This window comes from Sarcophilus harrisii, chromosome 4 (assembly GCF_902635505.1).
Source record: "Sarcophilus harrisii chromosome 4, mSarHar1.11, whole genome shotgun sequence".
In the NCBI taxonomy this organism is placed as follows: domain Eukaryota; kingdom Metazoa; phylum Chordata; class Mammalia; order Dasyuromorphia; family Dasyuridae; genus Sarcophilus; species Sarcophilus harrisii.
In genome coordinates this window covers 185,432,864-185,445,500 of record NC_045429.1, presented here as the reverse complement: position 1 = coordinate 185,445,500, position 12,637 = coordinate 185,432,864, and positions in this window count along the sequence as shown.

The window sequence follows — 12,637 nt, the reverse complement described above, 5'->3', positions numbered from 1 at the left end:
ATTAGTGTTTGAAAAATTGTAATTTCTTCTATCAAAGGTACTTTTAGATGTAAATCAGACCTAGTCTTATGTTGTATGGTAATTCTAAATGAATAAAATGTAGTCTAGAAAACTTAGGAAGGGAGGAAAATAAATGTGAAATGATGCAATGCCAGTAATGTTGATCTGGTTTTTAACTCTGGGATAATATGATATTAATATCTGAACTAGTAATGCTGTAATATGCTATTTTTGTCCAGAAAGAATTAAGTACTATGAAAAATAGAAACTAATAATATACAGATAAATTTGATTTCCTCTGAAAAGATACATGGTTACTTGCATATGTATATATATTCATAGATATATGTACACACATATGCATTCAATATAATAGGGTTGTGACATTAAATTCCAGTGAAAATAGAGATAACATGAAATACTCTTCCATAGACATATATATGTGTATATATATATATATGTGTGTGTGTGTGTGTGTGTGTGTGTGTAGTCTAAACATTTTAATTTTTTTTTCTTTTTATGGAAAACTATGGAGGTATGCTTGATATATGCAAATGTGGCCTTAAAAAGATATACTCTCAAAGTCAATTTGAGAGTATTATGTCAGATTATCATTTGTTGTCACCTTATGCTCATTTATCTACTTTATCCTTGGTTTGTCCTGATTTCTTGAGCCTACTTCTGCTCTTCCATTCTATGTATTGAGCTATTCTGTTTTCTTGGAATACTACTTCCTGTTTCTTCCATTGACATGATCCTTTATTCTTTGTTCTTTGGCTTGTTGGAATTACATTTTTTTATTCCAATTATTGCTCTACTTTATCCACAAGTTTCTCCAGATACTAATTTCTATCCCCATGTCTCACATCACAACCCATAAATGAGTAATTGACTCTTTTAGGCCTGATATAGATAACTTGTATGTAAATGCAAGAAGAGGTTGTGGAAATGTCTTCTGAATTTTAGCATAGAATGTCTCTTTTCACCTACGTTCATTTCTGTCTCTGGGGGATAGTATAGGGATTTTGCTGTATATAATTGTAGAAAAGGGAGATAACTTGTTGAAATTTAAATCTAGAATTAATTCAAGGGATAGAAGCCAGAGATTTACTAGAAATCTGAACCTATTACATAGGAACTACAAAAGATTAAGAGGCAGCTAGGTAGTGAGTAGCACACTGGTCCTAGAGTCTTGGAAGTTTAGAGTTCAAATCTGACCTCAAGCATTTACTAGCTGTGGTACTCTGAACAATCGCTTTATTTTTGTTTATCTTAGTTTCTTTACCTGTAAAACGAAGGTATTAGCACCTACCTTCCAGAATTGTTGTGAGGATCAAAGGAGAATATTGATAAAGTGATTAACACAATGCTTGGCACATAGCAAGCACTATATAATACTTTTTATTATATTACACAACCAATTAATAGTGTTACTATCTTTTATCTGTACACCGATTTAAAGTGTACAAGATGTTTAAGAATCATTATATAATTCGTGCCTCAAAACAACCATGTCATTATGGATATATTACAGAAGTTATTATTCTGTTTTATAGATGAGAAGACTGAGCCTCAAAAAGATTGAATGGCTTGCTCGTGTTTACAAAGTAAGCATCAGAGATTTGATTTAAATCAAGAAATTCCAGATTCTAGTACTGTCTTTGATCCACAACTACCATTGTTCACTGGAGGACTGAATAAGGCCCCTCAAAGTGGGCCTTATCTATCTCACCCCACATTCTCCCAGACCACAGTGCAGATTAAAGGGCATAACAGAATGAACACTATGGGAAATCTTTTCTCCACATACTTTCTTCCAAGGTCTTCTCCCATTCTGGTTTGATTTTTTCAAATTATAACTCTGTAAACTATATGAGATAATTATCCTCACTTTATAGATGAGAGAACTAAGTATCAGAAAAGTTAATTGACTTGCTAAGCTTACACAATTTGCAAGTGTTAGATATAGGGTTTGAACTCCCCTTTTTATGACTCCAAATCCAATATTTTTTATACAGGAACTCTGGACTTAAAATCAGAAAAACCAGGATTCATACCCCTCTTTTAGAACCTGCTAGCTATTTGACCCTGGACAAATCATTTAAATCTTCTGGGCTTTATGTTCCACATCTATAACATAGGGATAATACTTTTTTGCACTGTCTACCTCACAGTGTTGTGAGATGGTTGTGCTAAATATACCATAAAAATGTCAGCTTCTGTTATACTAATGAAATCTTCTGCCCATTGGTCACCCCAAAGTGGTAATACCTAGAGAAAAAGAAAGGAAATAGAGACACCTATTGTAAATGGTCTCTTCAAGGAGTTTAACCACAAAAAGTGGAGTGGTATGGGACAGTTAATACTGGAAATGCATGGATCAATTGAGGCTTTTTTTTTTTTTTTTTTTTTTTTACAATGGAAGACACATAGAGGCAATAGGAAATTGTTGAATACAATTCAACAATTGTTAAAGACAAATGAATAAGGACAATTGGTGAGGCAGTCTGATGGAGAACAGAGGTAGAATGGGGTCACTTGCCCATGTGGAGGGTATTTCTTGGCAAAAAGAAGAAACCCCTTTTTATATGAGATAACAATGAAAGAGAAAAAAGTGGTAAAAAAATTTGAGCACTGAATCTAAATCCAGAAAAACCTGAAATCTAATCTAACTTCAAAAATTATTAGCCTGTACATCCCTAGGCAATGATTTTATCTGCCTCAGTTTCCTCATTTGTAAAATGTAAATAATAATCCTATCTGTCTTTCAGGGTTATTGTGAAGATAAAATAAGATAATTTTTGAAAAATATTTTACAACACTTTTAGAGCTACATAATGGAGAGGTTATTAACATAGTAATTTGATACAAGGAGGAGGGGAGAATAGACAATTCTTAGAAAATGAGCTCTCTTTTTTTAAAGTTAAATGCTAAATAAGGTTTTTAACTTACAGGGCACAAACTAGGATATTTGAGAGAGATAAAAAAGGTTTGCACTAGCCAATGTAGTGAGTGTGATAGAGAAGTCAATTAGAGGGGTATAAAAAGATCACCTTGCTGCAATGATGACCTAGTTCAGAGTGTATAAAACAATTTTCCATTCAGCACAGTTTCATGATTTTCTCCAGCTTCATTCAATAGCATATGAGTAGGAGTAAATTCATTATGTGGTGGGAGTAATCCAGGGTTGAGATTTGGTAGAGCACAGTTAAAGGTATGATAAGTTAGCAAGGGAAGAGAGAGAAAAGAACAGTATAGAGGTCAACTAATTCACTGAGAAGTCAAGATGAGGAATTAAGGAGAACTTAGCCAGTGAAGGAACTGGAAAGAGCTAAGGGAGGGAATGATTGGAAGTAATCCTAAAATGAAGAGCAAGATCTGATATTACAAGGCAGAGGGAAGAGTTAAAATACAAGCAGGTGATCAGATAAAGGAATTTCAAAAGTGATATCTTTTGCATCAATGGCAAGATTGAGTGTGTGACCATTTCGGTAGAAAGCTATGGTGGTTTGGAAGATTAGATCATGGTAAGTTGAGGAAATAGGAGATTCTTTAAGATAGTTCTAATACATGAATTTTGAAGTCCTCTAATATGAGGTAAGGATTTGGCGATGAGTAAAAGATGAGAAAAAATTTAGAAATTGAATTAACAGAGAAAAGGAGAACACCCTACAATTCAACAGCCAATAGGCCCCACAATTTAGCCATCTAACCTTGGATTGAATGAACCTCAAAGGAAGAGAAGTTATTGAGTGATGGTGATAAAGGGAGAATCCTGTAGTAGCAATGAGGAACATGGAATATTCAAACTGCCTTTCATGACCAGTCAGTTGAAAAGTATTGTGGAAGTACACTCAGTGCTGGAAGAGATACTCAGAAAAGTTGTATAATAATGAGGGAGCTGGATTTTAGTCAAAAGATGAAAAGACCAGGAATGGAAAAGGTTTAAAATGAAAGCTAGTTTGTAACTTATGGCAGGCATTACAGATTACACAGTGGAAGGGATAGATAGTTTTAGAATGGCATATTGGCAGGATTGGGTTGAGAGAAATAGGAATAAAACAGTGACTATGAACAAGACTTAACTAATTGCAGTTAGGGCTTAAAATCACTAGGATGAAGAGAGAATAATGGAATGAGAGTGTTTTAAACACTGAGAAATACTTGAAAATATATGAAATATGTATCTGCCCATGTCAGAACATATTTGGACTGCTGTGTTCACTTCTGGATGCCACATTTTAGGAAGAATGTAGATATATTTTTCTGAATACCAGTGCAAGTGTCCAGGATGGTGAAAGGTTGATTGCTGTTCATACCATGCAAGGATAATTTTTAAAGGAACTGGGAATATTGGGTGGCCGAAGAAAAGATTTAGAGAAAGATAATCACTGTTTTCAAGAATTCAAAGGATGATCATCTGGAAGAGAAATGGTATTTGATTTTCTTAGTCTAAGAAGATAAAATTAAGAATAATGAGTAGACATTTCTGAAAGAAATTTAGGCTTCAGGCAAGGAGGCAAAAGCATAAACAAAGTTTTCTAAAAGTGGGATGACTTGCCTCTTGATATAATGAGTTCCTCCTAACTGGAAGCCTTTAGGCAGAGACATTGTGGTATGGTAGATAATTTGATAAATTTGGAGCCAGAAGACTGGGTCAAATGCAATTTAAAAATCTATCACTTACTACTTATGACTTTAAATAAATCACTCAATCTCCCTGGACCTGAGTTCCTGCTCTAAAAATGAGGTGGTTGGACTAGATTACCTTTAAAGTCTACTTCAGTTCTAAACACACACACATACACACACACGTGTGTGTATACACACATGAGTATATACACATATGTATAAGTGTACATTCACACACATGAACATGTGTGTATGTGTGCGTATATATTAACTCCTTAACCCTCCATACTCCTTTACAAGTCCTAAAATATATGTATAGTCCTTTGTAAACTTGTAAGTGCTACATAAAGGTAGTAGCAGCAATATAGTAGTAGTGGTGGTAGTAATTGTGGGAAGTGGTACTAGAACTAAATATATATATATATATGTATATGTATATATATATATATATATATATATATATATATATATATATATATATATATATATATTATCAATTAGGTGGTGGAATAATCCATGGAGAAAAAAAAAAAGTATAGTTCTTGACCTTGAAATTGACATGAAGGATTTACCTATTTTTGAAGCACTCACTCTTAAAGTTAAAGAGGCCTTAGGTCATCTAACCCAACACATTTCTTAAAAGTTCCCTTCTATGAAATAGCCAAGTATCATTCAGCTTTAGCTTGAGGACCTCCAAGAGACAGAACCCACTATCTCCTCAGAAAGATTTTGCTCCTTTTGGATACCTATAACTATTAGGAAGTATTTGTTTATGTGGAGCCTAAACTGATCTGCTTTTCATTTCTACCCAATGCTTTTCATAATTATTGATAGGCAGGCTTTGGGTTACACCAATGGGATTCTTAAAACTTGATATTTCTTATTTAATGATATAGTGCCAGATTAATAAATTCAAATGTCTGTCGTCCCTATATTGAGATAGCCAGCTTCTTTTGGAGACAAAGCAGGTTATTTTGTAGTGATGTTGTTTCCTTTTGGTCAGCAAAACAGTAAGCCTATCACTCCTACAATAGGGAAGTCAGAAATGATAAATCTGGACATACAGAATTTGCTCTGTTTTGATAATATTAATATTTCAGGGACCCAGAGAGGGTTTTTAGACTTTCTTAAAGTCTTCAAGATTTTAGGACCAGATCTCATGGAATCATAGATTCCATTTTGTTATATATATAATCTCTAATGAATAAGATCTATAGAAAACACTAGCTTCATCCATACTTCTTTTTCCTGGAAAATTAAAATCAATTAATAGATATGTAGAAAGCTAGAACTCTGGAGAAGTATACTTGAAACAAGGTGTTAACTCAGAGGAACTGAGGAGACAATGGTTATCTAGTTTACAAATATACTTAGTTCTTAGCATGGTGATGTAATGGTTCTCTAAATTCACACATAATCAGTATGTTGTAATGGTGTAATTACAATACAATAGATAAGAGCCAACAAGGACTGGAAGACAGAGACATTCCATCTCTTACCATCCTGGTGGCTCTCCTGCCTTCTGCATTCCTCCACTGAGACTAAGGCTAGTCTGAAGGTCCCCCAGAAAGCTAGCCTGGCCCCAGAAGAAGGAGACAAACTGTGAAGGAGATAATAAAGACTTTGCACTTTATTCCTGACTATTCATGTGATGATTATTCTGTTGAGACCAAGGCTGGTTCCAAGGCCCTCCAGACAGCTAGCCAGAACATTACAGAGATACATCACAGTTTTGATAATTCAGATATATTTATTTTCACAATCCTTGATGAGTTAGAACAGCTACAATAGACTCCCATTTATAAATATTCCACGTCTCATAGCAAATTATTTTTTGAATATCTGATATGATTATACTGTTCAGAGTTTATCTGTTGTGTGACACTTTGGATTGAGTGATGCTAATATACAAAATATATAAAGTACTTTGTGTTTTTGGCATAGGGTTGCCAAATGAGTGTAGCAGAATATTATGTATATTCCATGAAATAACCCAATCCTTCATTTGAATAGCTACACTGAGGATGCTTTCCAATTGCTTCAGTATTCAAACCACTGGCTTTTTCTTACTAAGATTGAATATGTTTTTCATTGAACAGCATGGATTATTGGAACTATGAAAACATTGATGAAAATGTTGGTGATGGAGGGAGGAGACCAGCAATGTACAAATAAATGACTTAACATGTCAATGAGAACTTTAATTGCATTTCTCATATTACTGACTTTTTTTTTCAAATCAAAATTGTATTTCACCAATACAAAAGGATCTTTTATTAATGCAGATCAGTATATGCTTTGAAACCTAAAAATAATGTGAATTCTCCAGGGTACCCCCTGGTCATATGACCTTATTGGTCAATGAACTTGAACCTTGCCCTTAGTGGGCAATTATCTATTCATTATGCTATGCTTTCTTTTTATTTTCAAATAAATGAGCAGGTTGATATCAAGTAGGCCCCTATTTCTAGTACATGGGAGCCATCTAACATAGTTTTATAGTTTTATAATTGAAACTAAAAACAAATTCCCAAACTAAAACCAACCACATTTCATTTGTAGTTTTGACTGAAAAGTTTAAAAGCTATTAATATTATTTTTATATTTTTAGAACATACAAAAATTGTGAAAGAAAAATTGCATAAAATATTATTTTAATTATAAATTTAAATAAAACTATAACAAAATCAACAGAATAGATGAAAACCTAGCGATCATTAAATCAAATACAATGTCAACAATATGTACTTTCTCCTCAAATAATACAAGAATAGTAGTATATATTAGCTATGTATATTTCCTGTATTAACACATAGCGCCTCAGTGACAACCAGCCTTACAGAAGTGGGACAGAAAAGGAAGACATATAGCAGTAATGTCAAACTAAGCCTTGCAAAATTATTTTAAGATTTGCTTACCATAGCAGGCATGTAGGATACAGAGAATGTGGCCCTAAAGTCATTTATCCCAGCAAGCATCATTAGCCCATAAGAATTGCAAGCAGAATCTAGATTACCTGATTTTAAGCTGAAATGAAATGATGATAAGAAAGCATAATACATATTATTCCTTTAAAGGGCTGACTTTTTCTTTTTTGTGTGTTTTTCCCCGGTGAATAGTGTAATGTGTGATATATGGTAGGTATTTAATAATTCTTTAAAATTTGAATTTGAAAAAGTAGAACTATAGTCAGCATTTAAATGAAGATGTGTGCGTGTGTACATGTATGTATGCATACTGACTGCAACACAGATCAAAACCCAGATTTACTGTTTGCTGTTTCTTTTCCAGCAGGCATGCATAATGTTGAAAGAAAATTCTTCATTAGGGCTTCACCCTAAAGAAATCAAGCTGATTAAGGAAAGATGTGGTTGTTATTATATATAAGGCATATGCATCTTATGTATCTGACACTAAAAAAATTCTAATACGTTAAAGTAAATGGATTAGTGTTTTATAAGTGTTGAGTTAACAAACCAGGTAAGTGAATGATTACTAAAGGGAATCAAGGTACATATGTGTACTACCCACAGTCTAGTACACAGGGCAGCTTCCTTAAGAGAAGGCTGTCATGTTTACCTGTGCAGCCCTCTGTTACTTATATTTCTTTTTTTTTTTTTTTTTTTTTTTTTAAATTTTTTTTTTTTTTATTTAATAGCCTTTAATTTCAGGATTTAAATGGGTAACTTTCATTAACAATTGCCAAACCTCTTGTTCAATTTTTTCACCTCCCCCCACCCCTCCCTAGATGGCGGATGACCCATGATTTAAATTTTAAAATCTTGTACAATAAGTATACTTTAAAAACATTATTTTGCTGTCAAAAAGTCAGACTCGAATTGTCAATTAAACATGAAGAAATCAAAGATGCAGGTGGCATAAATATGGGACTGGATTCAAGTAATGGTTTTAGTCATCTCGAGTTCCTGGGTAAGTTAGTTCAGTTATTACTGCTCCATTAGAAATGATTTGGTTGATCTTGTTGCTGGGATGGCCTGATCCATCAGGTAGTCATCATCTAAATATTTTGTTGAAGTTATAATGATCCTTGGTCCTGCTCATTTCCTCACATCAGTTCTTAAGTCTCCCAGGCCTTTCAAAATCATCCTGTTGGTCATTTCTTCGAACAGTAATTTCCTAATTTTCTATACACAATTTATTCAATTTCCAACTGTGGACTCCATTCGTTTCCAGTTTCTAACCACCAAAAGGGCTGAAATTGTGCACTGGCCCTTTCCTTCTTTATAATCTCTTTGGGATTAATCCCAGTAGTAACCTCTGGATCAAAGGGTATACGTTTGATAATTTTTGACATGTTCAAACTACTCCAAAATGGTTGGTTCGTTCACAACTCACCAACAATGAATCAATGTCCCAGTTTCCCTTTCCCCCAATATCATTATTTTTTCTGTCTTTTGCCAATCCGGTGTGTAGTATATCTTGATTTTTTTTGCATTTCTCTGATTAAATTGACTTGGGCATCTTTTCATATGACTAGAAATAGTTTCAATTTCTTCATCTAAATTGTCTTTCCTTATCCACCATTTTCAATTGGGAATGGCGATTTTTATAAATTGGTTAATTCTCTTTTTTTAAATAGGCCTTTATCGAACCTTTGCTGTAAAAATTTTTATTTTTGCCCCCTTCTAATCTTTCTGCTTGTTTTTTTGTACAAAACTTTTCAGTTTATATAATAAATTTTCTTTTTGTGAAGTAATGATCTTGTTTCTCTTTGGTCAAAAAACCTTCCCCTTCCACAGGTCTGAAGGTAAACATCCTGTTCCTCTAATTTATTTAATTTCATTCTTTATCCTGGTCGAACTTTTGATTATCTTGGTGTAGGCTTAAGTATGGATCAATCCTATTTCTGCCTATTAGTTTCCAATTTTAAAATTTTTTAAACAGTAAGTTCTTTCCCAAAAGCGGGATCTTTGGGACCAAAACTGGTTCTATTTTTTGACTGTTTATCCCTTGAACCTAATCATTCACTGATCAACTAATTTTCCTTCAGTCCAAATAGTTTTGGTAACTCTGCTCTATAGTATAGTTTTAGATCTTACAGCTAACCACCATCATTTGATTTTTTTTATATTAATTCCCTTGAAATTCTTGACCTTTTTTTTCCATATGAACTTTGTTTTATTTTTCTAGGTCATTAAAATAGTTTTGGGAGTCTGATTGGTTGGCCTAAATAAATAATTGTTTGGTATTGTCATCTTTATTTTTTCTCGCCCAAAAGAGCATTTAATATTTTCAATTGGTTGATCAGACTTAATTTGTGTGAAAGTGGTCCTGTTTTTCTATAAGTTTCGTTTTCCTTGGCAGATGATTCTTATTTTTATTATCAGTAGTTACTTTAAATGGAATTTCTCTTTTAACTTGACTTGGTTTGTTAGTGATATAAAAATGCTGATGACTTATTGGGTTTATTTTATAACCAACAACTTTGCTAAAGTTGTGGATTATTTCTAATAACTTTTGAGAATCTTGGGGTTCTTGTTCCATCATGTCATCGGCAAAAGAGTGATAATTTGGCTTCCTCATTGCCTATTCTTTTCCTTTAATCTCTTTCTCAGCTCTTTTACTATAAAGCGTTTCTAATACAATATTAAATAAAACGGTGATGGGTTCATTTTTCCTCAGATCTTATTGGGAATGGTTGCGGTTGTCTCCATTCATATGATGCTTACTGATGGTTTTAAATGGGTCTCTGATTTTTTAAGGAAAAATCCATTTATTCCTAACTCTCAGTGTTTTTTTAATAGGAATGGATGTTGGTTTTATCAAATCTTTTCTGCTCTATTAGATGATCATATGGTTTTTTAATTTGGTTATTGACAGGCCAATTATTTGATAGTTTTCTAATATTGAACCCTCATTCCTGGTATAAATCCTACTTGATCATTTATTTGGAGATGATTTTCTTGTCTTTTTGCTAATATCTTATTTAAGTTTTGCATTATTAGGGGTTTTCTATAATTTGTCTTTCTCTGTTTCAGCCCTACCGGTTTTATCATCCATGTCTGTGTCATAGAAGAATTTGGTGGGACTTTTTCCCTATTTTATCAAATAATTTATATAACTTGGGAATGATTTTCTTTAAAAGTTTGGTAAAATTCACTATAAATCCATCTGGTCCTGGTTTTTTCTTAGGGTTGTTTAATTCCTTTTTTCTTTTTTCTAAAAGGGTTTCAAACAATTTCTTCTTCCTTTTAGTCTGGGAGTCTGTTTTTTGGGTATCATCCATTTCACTTGGGTTATCAAATTTATTGGCAGGGTTGACAAATAACTCTATTATTCTCTAATTTCCTCTTCATTGGTGGAAAGTTCTCCTTTTCATTTTAAGACTACTAATTTCATTTCCTCCCTCCTTTTTCTAATCAGATTTCAAACTTACTTTTTAGGCTTTTCATAGAACCAACTCTTAGTTTTAAATTGGTTCAATAGTTTTTTTACTTTCAATATTTTTTTTCCTTTTAATTTTTAAATTTCCAATTTAGTATTTATTGGGGGTTTTTAATTTGGTCTTTTTAGTTTTTTTGTTATAATTCTTAATCTTTTCTTTCTCTGTTTTATTCAAAGCCTCTGGATATAAAATTCCCTCTTTACCGCTTTGGCTGCATCCACAAATTTGGTTGATGTCTCATCATTGTCTTATCTTTAAAATTAATTGTATCTATAATTTGCTGCTTCCCAATCATTCTTTAAGATGGATTTTTTTTTCAATTACTTTTTGGTCTATTTTAACTTTTGTTGAATTGTTTTATTGCATCATGATCTGAAAGAAAGCATTTACTTTTCTGCTTTCTTGCATTTAATTTTGGGTCTTTATGTCCTAAATATGGTCAATTTTGAATAGGTTCCATGAACTTGAGAAGAAATATATTCCTTCTTCTCCATTCAATTTTCTAAAGATCCAACAAACCTAATTTTTCTAATATTCTATTTCTTCTTTAATTTCTTTCTTTTTGTTTTGTGGTTTGGGTTGTCTAATTCTGAGTCAGGTTGGATCTCCACTTTACAGTTTTTGTCTATTTCTTCTTGCCCTCTTACTTCTCCTTTGGAAGTTGGGTATACCACTTGGTGCATATATGTTTAATATTGATATTGCCGTTGTTTATGCCCCTTTACGGATGTAGTTACCTTCCTTTCTCTTTTAATTAGATAATTTTTTTTGCTTGATCTGAGATAAGGATGCCACCCCTTTTTGACTTCACCAAAGCATAATAGATTTTGCTCAGCCTTTTACTTTTCTCTATCTCCCCCTCTTTAAATTGTTTCTTTAAAAAACATATTGTAAGGGTTCTGTTTTGATCTATTCTATCTGCCTCCTCTTTATGGGGGTTTCCCATTCATTATTAAATTCAAATCTTATTTTTGCCATCCTAATAACAGTTGTGCTTTTATTCTTGCCTCCCCAACCCCTCTTTCCCCCTTTTAAACTTATGCCCCTCTTGTACGATATTATCCTTTTTCCCTCCCTCCCCGAGTCTTTCCCCTTTTACTCTTTTCCCCCTTTTCCTCTCCCCCCGTTTTAATGGGCGGAGAAATTTTCTCTAAAACAAATGTCAATTATTTTTTTTGAGCCAACTCTGATGAGGTAATTCACCAAATTTCCTCCCCCTCAAATTCCCTCAGATATATAATTTCCTTAGCCTCTTTTGGGATGTGGTTCCCCTCTTTTTATCCCTCCTTCCCACCTTTTCTCCATCATCCCTTTTTATCTACTTCCCTTTTTTTTATTATGTACAATCAAATTATACATTATTCTTTTGTATCCACAACAAAATCAATTCTCAAAGTTTTTTTACCTTTTCTGCATTCTTGGTTTATTCCCGGAGATCAAATTTTGTTTAGTTTGGTTTTTCCAAAACAAGGGAATTCATTTTTTCATTAAATATCCATCTTCTTCCCTGGAAAATGTAACAGCTGGGTGTTTATTCTTGGCTGCATCTCAAGTTCTTGTGCCTTTGGAATATCATATTTCAGGTTCTTTCCTTTAATG